Below are 16,553 nucleotides of genomic sequence, written 5' to 3' on the forward strand. Positions count from 1 at the left end.
GGTCATGAGGGTTCATCACTGCAATAGTAACTCTAATTAAGACAAGTAGGGCATAAAGTCTATTTGCTGCTATACGTCAGCAGTGGTATAGCTGGGTCATATAGCACTTCTATTTCTAGTGTTTTTGTTTGTTTGTTTGTTTTCTGCTCTTTTTTTTCTTTTTCTTTCTTTCTTTCTTTTTTTTTTTTTTTTTTTGAGTCAGAGTTTTTCTGTGTAGCCTTGGCTGTCCTGGAACTCACTCACTCACTCTGTAGACCAGGCTGGGCTCGAACTCATAGCGATCCACCTGCCTCTGTCTCCTGAGTGCTGGGGTTAAAGCTGTACACCACTACCTCCCCAGTCAATTGCTAGTTTTTGGGACACCTCCAGACTTATTTCCAAAGTGGCTGCATCAGTTTACACTCCATCAACAGCATGTAAGAGTTTCCTTTTGGTTGAAAATTTTATAAGTTGTATTTACTTACTTATGTAGTGTATATGCACGACTGTGCCTATAGAGGTCAGAGGACGACTTGTCTCCTTCCACCATGTGGGTGGCCATGGTCATCAGGTCATCAGGCTTGGCAGCTATCACCTTCACAGGTATAACCAGCTCCTGGTTGAGACTTTGTGTCTCACTTTATGAGACACGTAAGCATCTAGTTCTCTATTGTTGTTATTAACCAAAAATCCCAGTTGTTTGTTTGACCAATAAAGACTCAGGAGCTAGCTACTGGGTGAAGGCCTACTCAGTAGAGAGGCAGAGAAAGCACCCAGCTGACCTTCCTACTCAGCCAATACCCCAGAAGGAAAAAGCCAGACGTTCCTTCTTGTTCTCCACTCGGTCTTAAACACCCAGTGTCCCTCCTTTCTGTTTAATTGCTGTCAGCTGGTTTCTTGCTCTGCCTCTTGACCTAAGGTTGATTTTATTTAGCTCTTGGGTTAAAGGTGTATTCTGGGGCTGAGCTGCACCACACAAGAAAGAGGACTTTACAGTTCACAATCTTGGGGTTCAGGCTGGGTATGGTAGTGCACACCTTTAATCCCAGCACTTGGGAGGCAGAGGCAGGTGGATCCATGTGAGTTCGAGGCCAGCCTGGTCTACAAAGCGAGTCCAGAACAGCCAAGACTACACAGATAAACTCTGTCTTGAAAAACAACAACAAACAAACAAAACCAAAAAACAAACAAACAAACAAAAAACAACCCCCCCCAATCTTGGGGTTCATAATGGGGTCGAATCTCCTACACCATTCTGTTTCTGCACTGACTGTCCGTTCTTGGTGCCAGGGTAACACTGTCCCACACCATGAGCTGAAGAATGTTCCTTCCTGTTTAGGTTTCTTGAGGAGCTCCTGTGAAGTTGATGTCTATCAAGCCTTTAGGTATGTCGTGGAGTTTGTTAGGGTAATCTATGCTTGGACGATGAACTTTTTGGAAAATTTTAAAGGACAAATTCAATTTAGTAGTTAACGGGTTCTTTGAGTTTTCCATTTTGTTTTAGAATGTTTTGACAATGTGTGGTTTAGAAAAACAGACCACTCTTCCCTCTCTCTCTCTCTGTCTCTGTCTCTGTCTCTCTCTCTCCCCCTTTTCTTTCTTTTGTGGTGCCTGGGATGAAACCCAGGACCCTTGTGCACGCTCATTTTTTTCAAGTGTTAACCAGTTGATAATAGTACTAATCAATGAGAACCTTCTTTTCTGATATTGAGCAGGTTTGTTTAAACAAAACAAAACAAAACAAAACAAAACAAAACTACCAAGACACAACAGTCTCTTTGTTGGGCGCTCAGTTTTGTTTTGTTGAATTATACAACTTCATTTGTGCCAGTTCCATAGTCTTGATTATTGTGGTTTTGTACGTCTTGAAATCAGATCAAATCAGTCTAAAATTTTTATTCTTTAAAAAAACCATATTATTTATTTACTGTGTATCCATATTTATGTGTGTCCACATGTGCCACAGTGGGAATCTGGAGGTCAGAGGTCAACTTTCAGGAGTTTGTTCTCTCTTTCCGTTATGTGAGTTCCAGCAATTGAACTGAGGTTGGCAGACTTGGTGGCAAGTGTCTTCTTTGTCCTCCTCCTCCTCCTCTTCCTTCTCTTCCTTCTCCCCCCTATCCTATCCTTTTCTTCCTCCTCTTCTTTGTTCATCCTAAGTACTTTTTTTTTAATGGTGAAAAAAGTGTGTATTTAGAATTAGCCAGCTGGACTCAGTTTAGATGATCCCCATCTTGTTGGCAACATCCAGAGCATCCTAATCAGGAGCCAAATGAACACACGCCTTCTTCTCTCCGCCAGGCCTTCTCAGGGTGTTGACTTTGGCCACATCCCTGTCTTAGAGTTTCTTCACTGCCTGTTTGATCTGGTGCTTGTTAGCCTTGACATCCACAGTGAACACTAGTGTGCTGTCCTCTGTTTTCTTCATGGCTGACTCGGTTGTCAGGGGGAGTGTGATGATGGCATAGTGGTCAAGCCTGTTTCTCCTGGGCCCTTTTGAGGCTATTTGGGCTGCCTCTGGAGCCGTGGGGTCTTGGGCCGCCGGAAGGTGGGTGACGTGCGGATCTTCTTCTTCTTGTGGCTGTGGACGCCTTTCAGCACTGCCTTCTTAGCTTTCAAGGCCTTTGCTTTGGCTTCGGCTTTGGGAGGGGCAGGAGCTTGGTGAAAAGGATTCCATCCTAAGTACTTTTAACTTTTATGTGCGTTTTGAAATCAGGTTTTCGATTTTCGTTTAAGAAAAGCCTGTTGGGTTTTGATTGGAAAGAAACGGAACTGGTTTATCAATATGGGAAATGAGTGCTTGGGCCCTTTGTCCAGGCAGTTGCTGTGCAGCCGCCACGCCCCTGTCTGCTGCACCACCTGCTCCCTTGGGCACTGTTAAGTATTCTGCCAGCTTGTCTGACAGAGCCTTTCTCTTCCACATGTCACATGTTGGGTGGCAGCAAGCATGCTAAGATGATTCACGTGTCCCTTCCCCACCCCTAACTCTGCCTGATGTAAATTCTTTGCCATTAGGAAGAGGGTAGAAAGAAAGACAGGAGGAAAATAGTATGACAGGGAAGGGAATATGGGGAGAAAAAGAGGCTGAAGTTTCTGAAGCCCTGTAAAGAAAATCTGAAGCCAGGCATGGTGGCGCACACCTGTACTCCCAGCACTTGTTAATGTGTGGACAAAGAGTTGCAAGTTTCAGGGTCCGTCTGAACTCAGGAGGGAGACTGTGCCGGATAAAACAGGTTAAAGAAGAGCTCGCCAACTGCACTAACGCTGCACTCTGTGGAGTAAGATGATGATTGCTCATTAGGTTTGACAAAGGAAAACTTACCTCTCGGTGTGATGAGCACAGCTCAAAATCCCGACAGGAGTTACAAAACTGATAAAGGCGAAGAAGGTGGAGAGGGCAACCAAACACCTTTTTAATGGAATATTTTGTGAAGAACAGCAGGGAAGTGAGCCGAGAAGCCGAGAACGAGTGAGCGCATGGCCGTCTGCTAAGTCACCAGGCAGTGGACATGCTTTGTTATGCGAGCTGTAGTGGTGACGCTGCATGGCGTTGCGCAGCAATAAGCCACACTAACACGATTCATTCCTTGCTTTACATGTTTGTAACTGTGGCTTCATTGTTCTGGTTCTGGTTCAGATGGCGTGCCACAGTCAGCCATCACCTGTGTCATTTGACCCTGCGACTCTGGCTGAGGAAACAGCCACTAGTGAGATGTGAGACGTGTCCTTTTTGTAGCACAAGGTCATGGCAGAAAGAGTCCCGTGTTTTCACACTGATGTGAACCAGGTCATTTTTTTTTTTACATGTACTGTTGGCTAAACAAGCCACATCACCAAGTTTAATGCCAGTGCAATGGGAAGAGTGCCCTGCATGGCAAGGGAGGACAGATGGGCCTCTTAGAAAGAAGGAATAAGTGATTGTGAACAGGGTTTAAATGAACCGTAGAATCTGTCCATCCCACTTTGCACAAGTATGGTCATACCACACATCATTGGTCCTAGCTATGGCTAGGAATGAGTTCCTGAAACATAATGACATTAGTGATTAAAAAACAATGTATCAGTTTCTAATGTCACTGAAAATGCAAAGCTTAACTCGGAATATCTTAAAAACATTTGGTTTTATAATGGAGAGGAAAATGGACCATCTAGTCCAACTGTTACAGTAGGCTTATGTGTTGAAGAAGGCATAGTCTTTAATATGGTGGTGCCTAGGGGTTGGGCCCTTGGCTTTCTCAGTGGATAAAACTTTTGATAGGCTCATCACTTCTTCCTTTCTTCCCCTCCCCTCTGCCATGATATGAGCATCTTCGGTTAACCATTTGATTTCCACCATGATGCTTGGCCTCTCATCTCAGGCCCAAAGTGGTGGGACTAAGGGCTGTGTACTGAAGTCTCTGAAAGCTTGGTACAAAATCCTTCCTCGCTTACATTGATTTTCTGTTATTTTATTTTTGTAGCAATGGAGAGCTGACTAATAATTCCCTTTATTTTACAAATAAGGCAACTTGAGGCCAAATGAGGCAGCCCGACTTGTTCAAATCTCATGGGTAGGAAATATTAGACTATGCAGCTCAGGAAACTCATATGTATACTTCTCTTCTTCCAGAAAAAAAGGAACTAGGCCTCCAGTGTAGTTCCCAGGGACATAAAGTAGACCACAAGGCTAAGCACAGCCTGACGGGGAAGGTTTCAGAGGGCTATAAAGAGATTAGAAGTGACCATTTCACACGAAGGTTTCGAGGTGTTGATGTACATTGGATGGCTCTGTTCCACTCTGTTTCCTTCTATTGCCCTCTTTCTCTAACATGACTAAGAAAATGGGCCAGCTCTATCTACCCTTTCATTTGGGAAGGGGATCCTTGGAAAGCTCATCAGACAAAATGGTGGAATACAGTGGATGTGTAGAGAGTCTTCCTCTAGCCTGCGCAAAGATGCTTTTACATACATTCTGCTTAACCTCACCATACTAGTTGCGATCCTAGGATCAGGATCAGGTTCTTGTGGGTAGGGGCGGAGCTGTGTAGTTAAGGGAAGGATTAGGGTCTTTAGAGTCTGCCAAGTTTTCCATTTAAGACTAAGAAATATAATTTGTTATTACATCATGCTAAAACTTCATATGCACTGGTGAGCAGGAAGATTTTTACGTCTGAGGACACAGTGTTCTATGGCCATTTCAGTAAAGGAAAACATGCTTACTCTCTCAGCACTCATGAAATTTAGTAACTAAAAGAATACAAAGAGAAAAGAGAGGAGAAACAACGTTAGGTAATAAGACGTCAGGCATTACTGTGCACATGTGCCCCAAGGCTGTTCTGTTCTGTTGTGTTCAGTAGCACAGCTGAGCTCAGGCAATTTCTGCTCCTCCTTTTTGGGACCCTCAGTTCCTCACACAGTGCTTTATGCATAACAGAAATGCAGGAAGGCGGTGCTGATGCTGGACTGGAGACATTTGGTTAAAGTTGAAGGTTGATGTAGGAAGGATGTGGCAGGGGTGTATGTGATGGAGTCATGGACACACAGGTCACCATGTATAATGCTCCAGGTTCCTGCCCTGTTTGAGTTCCTGTTCTGACTTCTTTCAATGATGAACAGTGATATGGAAGGGTAAGTGAAATAAATCCTTTCCTTCCCAGCTTGCTTTTTGGTCATGGTGTTTCATTGCAGCAATAGAAACCCCAACTAATACACACAGAAATCAAACACTTTACTGATAATATGCCATAAAGAAATTTATTTTAAAACAATTCTTTGGTGTACATATACTATTACTATACAATAAAAATTAAAGAAAACTTGCATAATAATGTGTTTTTTTTAAACACAAAGAATTAAATCTTGGGTGAATATTTGTTACTATGCTTATAATAACATCTTCAACATTTTTCCAGGGTTGATAAATCATCTGATTTTTTAATAGTTAATATCGAGAATGCCATTTTATGTGAATATGTGGTATAAAATTGTAAAGTATATGTAGGCTAACTTCAGAAATTGTTGGAAATGCTGTCCTGGTCCCATTTAGTGATTTTACTCTATGAAGCTCAAGTCAGCAACTCAAACAGGAACTTGTTGTGTGGGGAACATGTGTACGAGTGTGTGGTTTATGCATGTGTTCATGTTCATGTGTTCACGCATGTACATGTGTGCATGTGAGTGTTGTGTGTTAGCCAGAGGTGTCTTCAATTGTTCTGGCCTTTGTGTTATTTATGCAGTTGCTGTCTGACATCATGACTTCAGAGTTGCAGTGTGAGCTGGTCTCCATTTTCACTTCATAGGTGATGACAATTTAATATGTTAGTAGAATTTATAATCTATCCTATCCAAACTTGCTCCTATTTCAAATTCTCTTGGTTAACAATGCCACTAACCTCTGAGCTTCCCAGGTCAGAAACCAGTGAGCCACCCTGGACTGTCTCCCGTTTGGGACATCCCATACCCAGCTCAGTTACTGTCCAGCACATTCTTCAGTTCCCTTCGGTCCGTTCCATGTTTCTCTTTGTGTTTTCATTACCTCATCACAGGTTTAGGTTGTTGCAGTAAATATAAGTGGCTAGTTGTGTTTATTATAAAGCCTATAATTATTATGGCAGTTTTATTTAACTCCACTATCAAACAGTAAAAGATACAGACAACCCTATACATCTTAGATAAGCCTTATTTTGCCTGGGGCTAGGCAGATATTAACCCCTTAACTACCTTTTTGCCACTCAGCCCGACATCCTGTTCCATTTGCCCTAATCATTCCTGTCTGGGCTCCCTCGCATCCAACATCCCCATAAACACTTGTGCCTGCTCTCCACCTGGGCCGCTCCTCTCCACGGCATCCCTGGAGGGAAGTCACTGCTCCTGTAAGACTGAGACCTCCAGAGAGATCTCTAGTCTATACCCCGAGTCCCCAGAGAGAAACCGAGTCTGATGTCGATGCAATACACACAGGAATTTTATTGAGTCGATGAGCATCGAGGTCTGACAAGCTCTCTCAAGCTGCCGACCCCTGAAAGCAGGCGCAAGTGCTTTTTATATTGTTTTGTAAAAGCAGAATTTAGCAGGCTAGCTAGGAGGGGTAAGTACATTGCAGGGGTAGGAATAGTGGAATATTTTTAGATACAGCTGGACCCTCAGCGTAGGCTGGCTGGCCTTGAGTCAAGCTGGACCCTACAAGGGGCCAAACAGCTACAGAACACACATAGTGATTTGATACTGATACCTTGGTTCAATATCAATATTGCTTCCTGGCCCCTCCACTCCCGGGCAACATGGTTCTTTACCTGTCCCACGGTGGCTCTCCTCCTTTCTCCTTTCATGATGCTCTGTCCTCACTTCTGCCCTGCCCAGGTACGTAGGCATTTATTATTCCAAGCAGGGATAACTGAGGACCATTCCTTACATCACAGGGGCACAAGAGATGGTTCAAATGTCCTAACAACTCCCGCGGCAGGGCAGTAACCAGGTCTCAGGGCACTGAGATCAGCATCTGGAAACACGGTGCACAAGACCCTCCTCCAGCGTTATGTCCTAACAACGCCTGCGGCAGGGCAGTAACCAGGTCTCAGGGCACTGAGATCAGCATCTGGAAACACGGTGCGCGAGACCCTCCTCCAACGTTAGATTTAGAGAACTCCTATCTCCTAATTGCTTTTTATTTTGGAGCGTGTGTGTGCGTGCGTGCATGGGTGCGTGCGTGTGTGTTGAGCCAGGGTTTCCCTGTGTAGCCCTGGCTGTCCTGGAACTCACTCTGTAGACCAGGCTGGCCTCAAACTTGTAGAGCTCCACCTGCCTCTGCCTCCTAAGTGCTGGGATTAAAGGTGTGCGTTGCCGACGCCACCACCACCACCACCCAGCTATGGTTTCTATCTTTAAAGCTTGTTCTCTTCAATCTATTTCCACTTATTAAAGTAATCTTTCTAAGACAAATGCGATCAGTGTTGTGGTGTAGTCCCCAGAGAAGACTGCATGGGTGTGGGTCTAAGCCAATAGAAGGTCTTCAGCCAGTGACTACTATACTGGGTGTTCCGCATTGACCTATGGGTAGAGATATCCAAACTTAGAAGGCAGTTTGATACCATGTCCAAATAAGGTAATTGCAACAGTAAAACGGACGTGACAGAAAACCTTAGAACGACACAGCAAAACAAGCAAACCTTATACCACTAGGGGCTTCATCTGGTTTTGCCTTTGCCTTAGTTTATTTTCCTGTTGCTGTGGTAAAGTTTTAGCTCACAGTGCTACATACAGTCCATCCTGGCTGAGAAGTCAGGGTACCAGGAGTGTGAAACAGCTGCGTATGCTGTATCCACACTCAAAAGAGAGCAAGGAATGCCAGGGCTCGGCTTGCTTTCCTCACCCACATGGCCTAGGATTCCCTGCCTAGGGATTGGTGCCGCCCACACTGCTGGGGCTTCCTTCTCTGTTTGACACATCAATATAATCTACAGACAAGGCCAGAGGCTGTCTCCCAGGTGATTTTTCAAGTTGACAACCCAATTCGTCGCAGTGTTCCCTTCCATTTCTCAGCTCCCTCCACCCCTCACATAGAAATTGAACCCAGGGCCTGTGCGTTTGCATAAGGGCCAATGCCCTACTACTTACCTGAGTCCCTAACTTCAGGAGTTTAGCCTGTAAAAAACGAAAGGTTTCTTTATAGTCAAATGTGTGTTTTAGTCTTTTTTTTTTTTTAAATCAATATTTCTATAGTTAAAGAAGTTTCTATTCAAGATCAATAATTTGTATAGTTTTTGATGATATAACTGATTAGAGGCAGAAATACTTTCCTTTAAAAGTATTATTTTAAAAATATGATATGTACATGTGGGGGTCTGTACATAAGAGTGCAAGTGCTTATAGGGGGCAGATGGTGTTGGGGCTCCTGCTTGCTGTGAGCCACCAAATGTGAGTGCCGGGAAGTGAGCTCTGGACCTCTGCAAGAGCAGTGTGCGCTCTTAACGTCTGAGCTCTTTCCTGCCCTGGACACGTGTCTCTTCATACACAGTGTGACACCTGTCACTGCCCTTCAGCTATTGTGCATGTCAATGTATATGTAGCTATTTCTCCCTGATTGTAATAAAATTAAGTCTGCAGGAAAGGATAGCAGGAAACATGGAGAAATGTGAAAACTAATCTGCAATTACTTAGTCACATACAAGCATTTAGCAGAATACCCCCTTTGTGCCTTGCATCGCCTCGAGGTGCAGTGGGATTCAATACTGACCACCAGAGCTTTATAATCCAACTGCAAACATAAGACACAGAAGAAGTGAATCTTGTGGAGCGTTTAGATTAGATGCTGCCCTGAGTGGCAACAGTCATCTCCCCCACCCCCGACCCAGGTAAGAGAGGTGCACAGGAAAATCAGGGAAGAGACGTGCAGTAAGGACCCTCTGGTCTTTTTCTGTCTGCTTTAAGTCACTGTGTTAGGATTTTAGTTTCATAGGTCTTGCAATACTCAGGCACAAGCAGCCCTGCCTTTCTACACAGTATTTGGGAAGTTACTGAGTACTCAGGTGATTCTATTTTAAAAACCTTCTAAAATTTGAAATGTTCAGGTTAATATCTTTTTAAAAAATTTGGGAACAGAAGGGTCAGAAGAGGACGCGTGGCCCCTGTTACCCAGGGACACGTAGTTTCTTCTGTCCTTGGGATTTCACGGTCTTAGAGATAGGCAGCCAGACACTTGGGCCTTTCTGGTTGCCCTTTCCAACTTGAATCACCTCCCTTTGGGCATAGAATGGCTTGAGCTGCCTGAACACTTGTGAGGTATAACCCGAGTGACCAACAGTGAACTTTCCTCACACATGAGCGTTCTCGCCCTGCCAAGATGGCCCAGTTGTGCGCTGCAGTGCTAGAGTGGACGGACTGTACCAAGCGAGCACACATGTGACTAAAGTGGAGACATCATGCGTTATGTCTCGTCTCGTCTTTCCTTAATGGGAATGTCTTTTGTCTTTTATTCTATTTTATTTTTGGTTTGGGGCTCAAATCTGCTGTTTGGTGGCTGATCAAAATTGCTTTCCTTTCAGACACCTGCACACCAATTCGATTAGACTTTCTCACCTCAGGGCACCTGACTTTTATTTTATATATATATAATAAAAGTCATATATGTTCACCTAAGTTGCCCGTGATGCTTCATGCCACTACCCAACCCTAATAACTTCCTGTTCTTTCCTCTTTAGAAGTCCTTGAGTTTACACGTTCATCTCTGTTTCCACACTGACATTTTACTTGGTTTCTCTTCTGAGAAGCAGCTTCTGTTCTGCTGCTGCCACAGTGGAGTGTCGACCAACTAGTTACACTTTCTGCAACAGCGGAGTATCGATTAGTACCTCCAGCCTCGGGTAACTTGGGATTTCTTAATTTGCTTTTGATTTCAGGATAAGGTTCCCCCTGAAATCATTTAACGATTCAGTGTTCACAGCAGCTGAGACTTTGAAGGGTTAAACGGCCTCAGCCTATCTAATTAAAAGCACCGTGCTACCTTAGCAAAGTTAGGAGGACGCATCGCGAAATGTCCATCAGTTTCTCTGCCTGAAACAAGAGAGCATCTTGAAGTGTCATATCAGCCCAAATCTGCACGGATACCCTAGGTTTCACTTGAGAAAGAACTGGGACCATTAATATAACTAAAATACGTGGATCTATTTCCATAATCAGACCCCTACAGCATGCACCATAGATTATTGTGGCCTTGGCATTCACAAGATTTTATACCACCCTCCCAATGAGCGGCACTGTCTCTGGTTTCAGCTCCACTAACCAACACCTGCAGACATCTTAAGACTAAAATAAAAATTAATAAATATACTAGGCACAGGCGTGGTGGCACAGACCCATAATCCCAGTACTTAGGGAAGCAAAGGCAGGCAGATCTCTTTGAGTTCAAGGCCAGCCTGGCCTACACCAGGACAGCCAAGACTACGCAGAGAAACCCTGTCTTGAAAAAAAAAAAACCAAAAAGAAAAACAAAAACAAAAACAAAAAAACCCCAAAAAACAAAACAAAACAAAATTTAAAAAAATAAAAAAATATATAGTAGAAGTATCGTTGCCTTGCACATTGCAGAACACATGCAGGATAATGAAGATGTTAAAATGACTCCTCATGTTTTATTCATGTAATTAAAACAGACCCTGAAGGTGAGTTTGCCTGTAGTAATATAATGACTGCAAAGAAACAGAGTGTGTTATTAAGTATCTGCACGGCACATACCCAGGGGGGAGTGTGAAATTTGCCTTATTTCATTTCAACAGTTGCTTGTTAGACACTAGAGGTTTGGGTGGACCAGACAACTCCTCTTGCTGGGAAAGCTGCTTGTGTTGATCAAGTAGAGGCAAATTGTATAGACCCATCAGCAGATCCACACACAATGCATTAATTTTTAAACTGTTTTTATGATAGCTTTAATTTCAATTACTAGACTGAAAGTTAAGATTTGCCCAGATTCCTCAGTTTTATTAAGACTTTTTGAGGTCCTTCACAGTTCAACAGTTTTGGCCATGCTGCTCAAGATCACATGACCATTGGAAGAAAGTCCTGCAAGAGGTAATAATTGACATTTGAAACCCACTTTTGGTCGCAGGCTAACAGGTCTTATCTTGGTTGTCTGCCTATTCTTTCTTTGAGTGCCACCAGGGCTCCCCACCAAGTGGAGGTCATCAAAATGGGGCACCAGATCTCATGTCAGAGTTAGTCCCTGCTTTTCACATAACTGTGGAGAATGTCCTGTCCATTGGCTAGATCAGAGTAGGGGTTTGGTGTTTACTACTTGTATTGTCCTTGGTTAGTGCAATAGTTTGAGCAGATACCCCTGGGCCCTGATCCACCTGTTACGATGTTTTTCTTAGGTTTCTAAGATCCTCTGGATCCTTCTATTTCCCCATCTCCTATATTTCTCTTACCTAGAGGCTCAGTAGGATGTCCTCACATCTGTCTCAATTTCATGGTAAGTGAAGACTTTCATGGGACGTGCCTTTTGGGCTAGTGTCCAATTATAAGTGAGTATATACCATGTGAGTCTTTCTGCTTCTGGGTTAACTCACTCAGTATGATCATTTCTGATTTCCTTCATTTGTCCACAAATTTCTGGAATTCCTTGTTTTTTTGTTTTGTTTTGTTTTTTTTTTTTTTTTATAGCTGAGTAGTATTCCATAGTGTAAATGTACCACAGTTTCTTTATCCATTCTTCAACTGACATTTAGGTTGGTTCCAGATTCTGGCTATTATGAATAACAAAACCCCATTCTTGACCATTTTCATTACATACAAGTAGCCTTAAGGAATATGCGCACCATCTCCTGAACAATTAAGTTGCCCGTGTACTACCAAATTATATACACACAAATAGAACACAACATACTTTTATTTTATTTTTATTCTTTAAAAACATTTTAAGCCTTTGTTTTTTATTTATTTTGTATGTATGTTTTGCCTGTTTGCATGTCAGTGTACGCCATGGAGGCTAGAAGAGAGCGTTAGATCCTCTGGAGCTGAGGAGATACAGGTGGCTCTGATCCTCCAGTGGGTGCTGGGAATTGGACCCACGTCCTCTGGAAGAGCCACTGGTGCTCTTAATCACTGAGCCATCTCTCCAGTCTGACTCCTGACATATTTCACTATGAATGAGGCAGATTTTTCTCTGCAGTGAGAGTGGGTGAGCTGAATAGCTTTTGGGTTGTTGACACCACTTGTGTGACGTGTGTTAAGAGGACTGTCCATCGTCAGGAGTCGTGAGGTGGAGAATTGCAGATATTTCTTTGCTTGGCATGTGATCACAGGGTTGTGCATGTCCACGTCTAGTTTTATAAAGCCCATTTAATGTTATGTGTTTGTGAGAAGAAAACAGACTGCCTCAGAACTCGGGCTATTGCGACATGACTGTAAAGACCTGCAATCACACCTGTGTGGACGAAAGCCACCATTAAGCTCTTGACAAGGGCAAGTTCAGGGGCCAGGGATGAAGGATAGCAGGAACTAGGAGATGAAAGAGCAGTTGAAGAGCCATTGGCAAATGTGTCCTTGGTCTCGAGGACATTTTAAAGAGATTCACATGGAAGTGTCTTCTTCGCACAACTGTTTAGACAACAACTTACACAACAGTCCCGTCATCTGCTTTCCCATGGTTCCTCAGGAGCTGACAGTGGCCACCTTAGCTGATTCCCGGTACCCTCACCGACGCCACGCTTTAAAGCCTTTGTCTGGCCCTTTCAGCCTTTAGTATTTTCAGATTTATATGCAAAAGGCAAAACCTTCATGATTGTTTCACACACTCCCTAAATTCAAAAGTAAGGAGACATTAAAGATTTGCTAACCCCATATTTCTTATTAAAATAAAACAAATGTTGCTGGGTGTGGTTGTGAATGCCTTTAATTTTAGCACTAGTGAGACAGAGACAGGTACACCTCTGAGTTTGAGGTCAGCTGGGACTATGTAGTAAGACAGACACTGCTTTTTTTTTAAATTGCATGAATGAATGCTTGTGTGTGTGTGTGTGTGTGTGTGTGTGTGTGTTGCATATAATGCCATAGGTGTGCATAGAGGCCAGAAGAAGATGTCTCCTGCCCTGTTTTATTGCTTGCCACCTTACTCCTTTGAGGACAAGGTCTCTTATTGAGTCTGGAGCTAAGCTGGCAACGAGTAAGCCCTTTGATCCTCCTGTCTGTAGCCCACAACAGCACTGGGGATTTGAACTCAGGTCTTCATGTTTGCACAGCAAGTGCCCTTGTGTACTTCATCAGCCCTGTCTTTATTTTGAATTAGAGCATACAATCATATGTTTCAAAAGTTACAGAAAGCTTGTAGTGAAAACCCACATTCCGTTCTGCTCCTCAACATCTAGCCTTCCTCCTCAGAAATGAACTGTGCTGTTAGTTCTGTTAATATGCTTCCAACAGGGCTGGAGAGATGGCTCAGAGGCTAAGAGCACTGTCTGCTCTTCCAGAGGTCCTGAGTTCAATTCCCAGCAACCACATGGTGGCTCACAACCATCTATAATGAGATCTGGTGTCCTCTTCTGACCTGCAGGTGTACATTGTATACATTATAAATAAATAAATAAATATTTAAAAAAATATGCTTCCAACAACTATGTGTGCCAATACATTCCTCTTCTTCAGGCAGACAATGAAATACTCACCCCTTAAAACACCTTGTGGTTTAAAAAAAAAAAAAAAACATTCCATAGTTACAAGGAAACTCACCAAATTTTATGACCACAAAATATTTCATTGGATAGATATATTAAAATTGAGTTAGTCGGTCACCTACTGACAAATAGGTTGTTTTTAAGCTTTGGCTAAGTCAAGTGGTGCTGTGGTAAAGTGTCTCATACATTCCACACCGCACTTGTTTGAACACATCTAAAGGGTAAATTCCTAGAAAAGGAACTTCACCTTTAAAGGTAGATTATCTGATATATATTACTGCAAAATTTTAACTGCAGGATGGCTGACTTATATGGAGTGTTCTTCCTGTACTTGATTACTGTCTAACAAGTGGGTGAGCTGGTGGTTAGTATTGCTTTAACAGGCACCTCTCTCATTTTGTAAAAGTTTCTATCTCACCCATTTTTAAAAAAAAAAGTTGTGCAAATATAAATGACCCACTTTCACTTGTTAAAAATGTGCAGTGTCTTTGGGAGCTGACAAGGACACTGTATCCATGTATGCTCTACAGCAGGCTTGCTGCACACGAGCTGTACAAGGCCACAGCAGTCAGCACTCCAGCAAGGAAGCAGAAGAGCACACAAGGACCCTGCTCCAGCTGGAGAGCGCCTGAGGGAGGGAGAGTCATCCAGCAGGTGGCAATACCTGGCTCGGAAAGTGGGTTTGCTGTGGCTTTTCTGCTCTAGTATTGTTTTTGGGACATGTTGCTGGATAACCATGTTGATGAATTAAAGGCATAAGATAAAGAATTCTATTTTGAGGAAAAGAAGTACAGTCCTGTTACACAGGATATAAAGCAAGTAGAATTTATAAATTTTTAATAGCTATCAGAATGAGGTTCTCAGCTGGTCAAGGATCCAATTGTCCTTTATTCCTTTAAAGTGATGTCTTGAGAGCACTTCACTTCCTTTAAATTAGTTTACCGTGTTATTGGTAAGATCATGAATCTCACTCTCCTGCCCTGTTCAGAGCCTGAGTCATGATCACGCTTTCTTTTCCAGTGAGATTATTATAGGATCAAGGCCAAGTGGATGTCAGAGGAAACAGAGCCTCAATAAATGGGATGTCTGGAACCTTGTATCAGAGAGTTTAAAGACGAAATGAGTGTGTGACTTTGAAGCAGAGGGCGTTGTATGCATGGAGAGGGGATGGACATTTTTTGCTCACGTCTCTTCTCCGGTTAGCAGCTCTTGCAATGCGGAAGAGGACAAAGAGCACGTTGATGAGCTTGGTGCGAAGTGCCACACATGGCACTTTGCTGTACTGTATCTATCTAAGGCCAAAGCTTGTGTGCAGATGAGAGGAGGGAAACTGATCCTTGGCATCAGCAGGCTTGTTGTGGCTGCAGACAGCTGAGGCTCTCCGTCCTACCTGACTCCTGTAGAACCCCTCTAACCCGCCCATCCGCACAACAGGAGAAGGTGGCATTTGCCCACTGGCCTCCTTCCTCCGTTGCACCAACCTTGTACTCACACCTGTTCTTAGGGGCTGTAGAGTCAAGGAAGCCTTGAGGTAGAAGTGGAGAGGTGATTCTGCCACGAGGTCGGGAGGAGCTGGCGACAGATACACAACCTGTGCAACCTCACGAGGCTCTTGGAGCTCTGAACGATTTTTATAACCGGAGACTTTGCCTTTTTGTTTTTCACTAGATTCTCCAAATTATGGAGCTGCCTTGGCATATCAGATTATATTGCATGAAGTTGGTTATCATATAGTGGCTCGAGCAAAAAATCCAAAAGGTTCCAAAAGAGCGAGGGCTAGACTTTGTGCGACACCGACTTAGCCATCACAGTGCCTTCTGTCCTAGGCACTAACTCCATTTCAAAAATGATGGGGAGAGAGGGGCAGGGGGTCACGTGACAGGGGTGAGATGAGTCTGCATGTGGCCATCCCAGCTTGAAAAGCATCTAAATAGCCTTTCTTCATCTTCTCACAGTAAGGTCTTCTTTTCTCTTTGGTTTCTTCTTCTAGTCTGTGGACTGAGATCTAACAAGGTAAGAACAAGAAGAATGCTAATCCCCAGACCTACTTCCCAACACAGAGTCTATAAAAGGTAACTCCTGGGCTGGAGAGTTGGCTGTGTGGTTAAGAGCACTGTCTCCTCTTCCAAAGGTCCCAGGTTCAATTCCCAGCACCCACATGGCAGCTCACAACTGTTTGTAACTCCAAGGTCTGTCACCCTCACACCAATGCACATAAATTAAAATTAAATAAAATATTTTAAAAAGAAAAAAAAAGGTAACTCCTTCCTCCTTGCTAACTTTACAGCAGTGACAAGTGTCACCAGTGCCTATGGCCCCTCCTACTCTAAGCAGTAAGACCAAGAGCCTATAAGACATACCTGGTTCCTCCCTTCCTGGACAGTTTGGTGTGTAGAAGTGCATACTGAGTTATGGAGGCCACAGAGCTAGCAG

At 43.5% G+C, this 16,553-nt stretch overlaps 1 pseudogene; it reads right to left on the reverse strand.

Annotated features, from left to right (window-relative positions):
• Positions 1–2,197: 2,197 nt before the first annotated feature.
• LOC127196118 (60S ribosomal protein L23a-like) overlaps positions 2,198–16,553 on the reverse strand; it is a 39,369-nt pseudogene continuing 25,013 nt past the window's right edge.

This window comes from Acomys russatus, chromosome 12, assembly GCF_903995435.1.
Source record: "Acomys russatus chromosome 12, mAcoRus1.1, whole genome shotgun sequence".
NCBI lineage: Eukaryota > Metazoa > Chordata > Mammalia > Rodentia > Muridae > Acomys > Acomys russatus.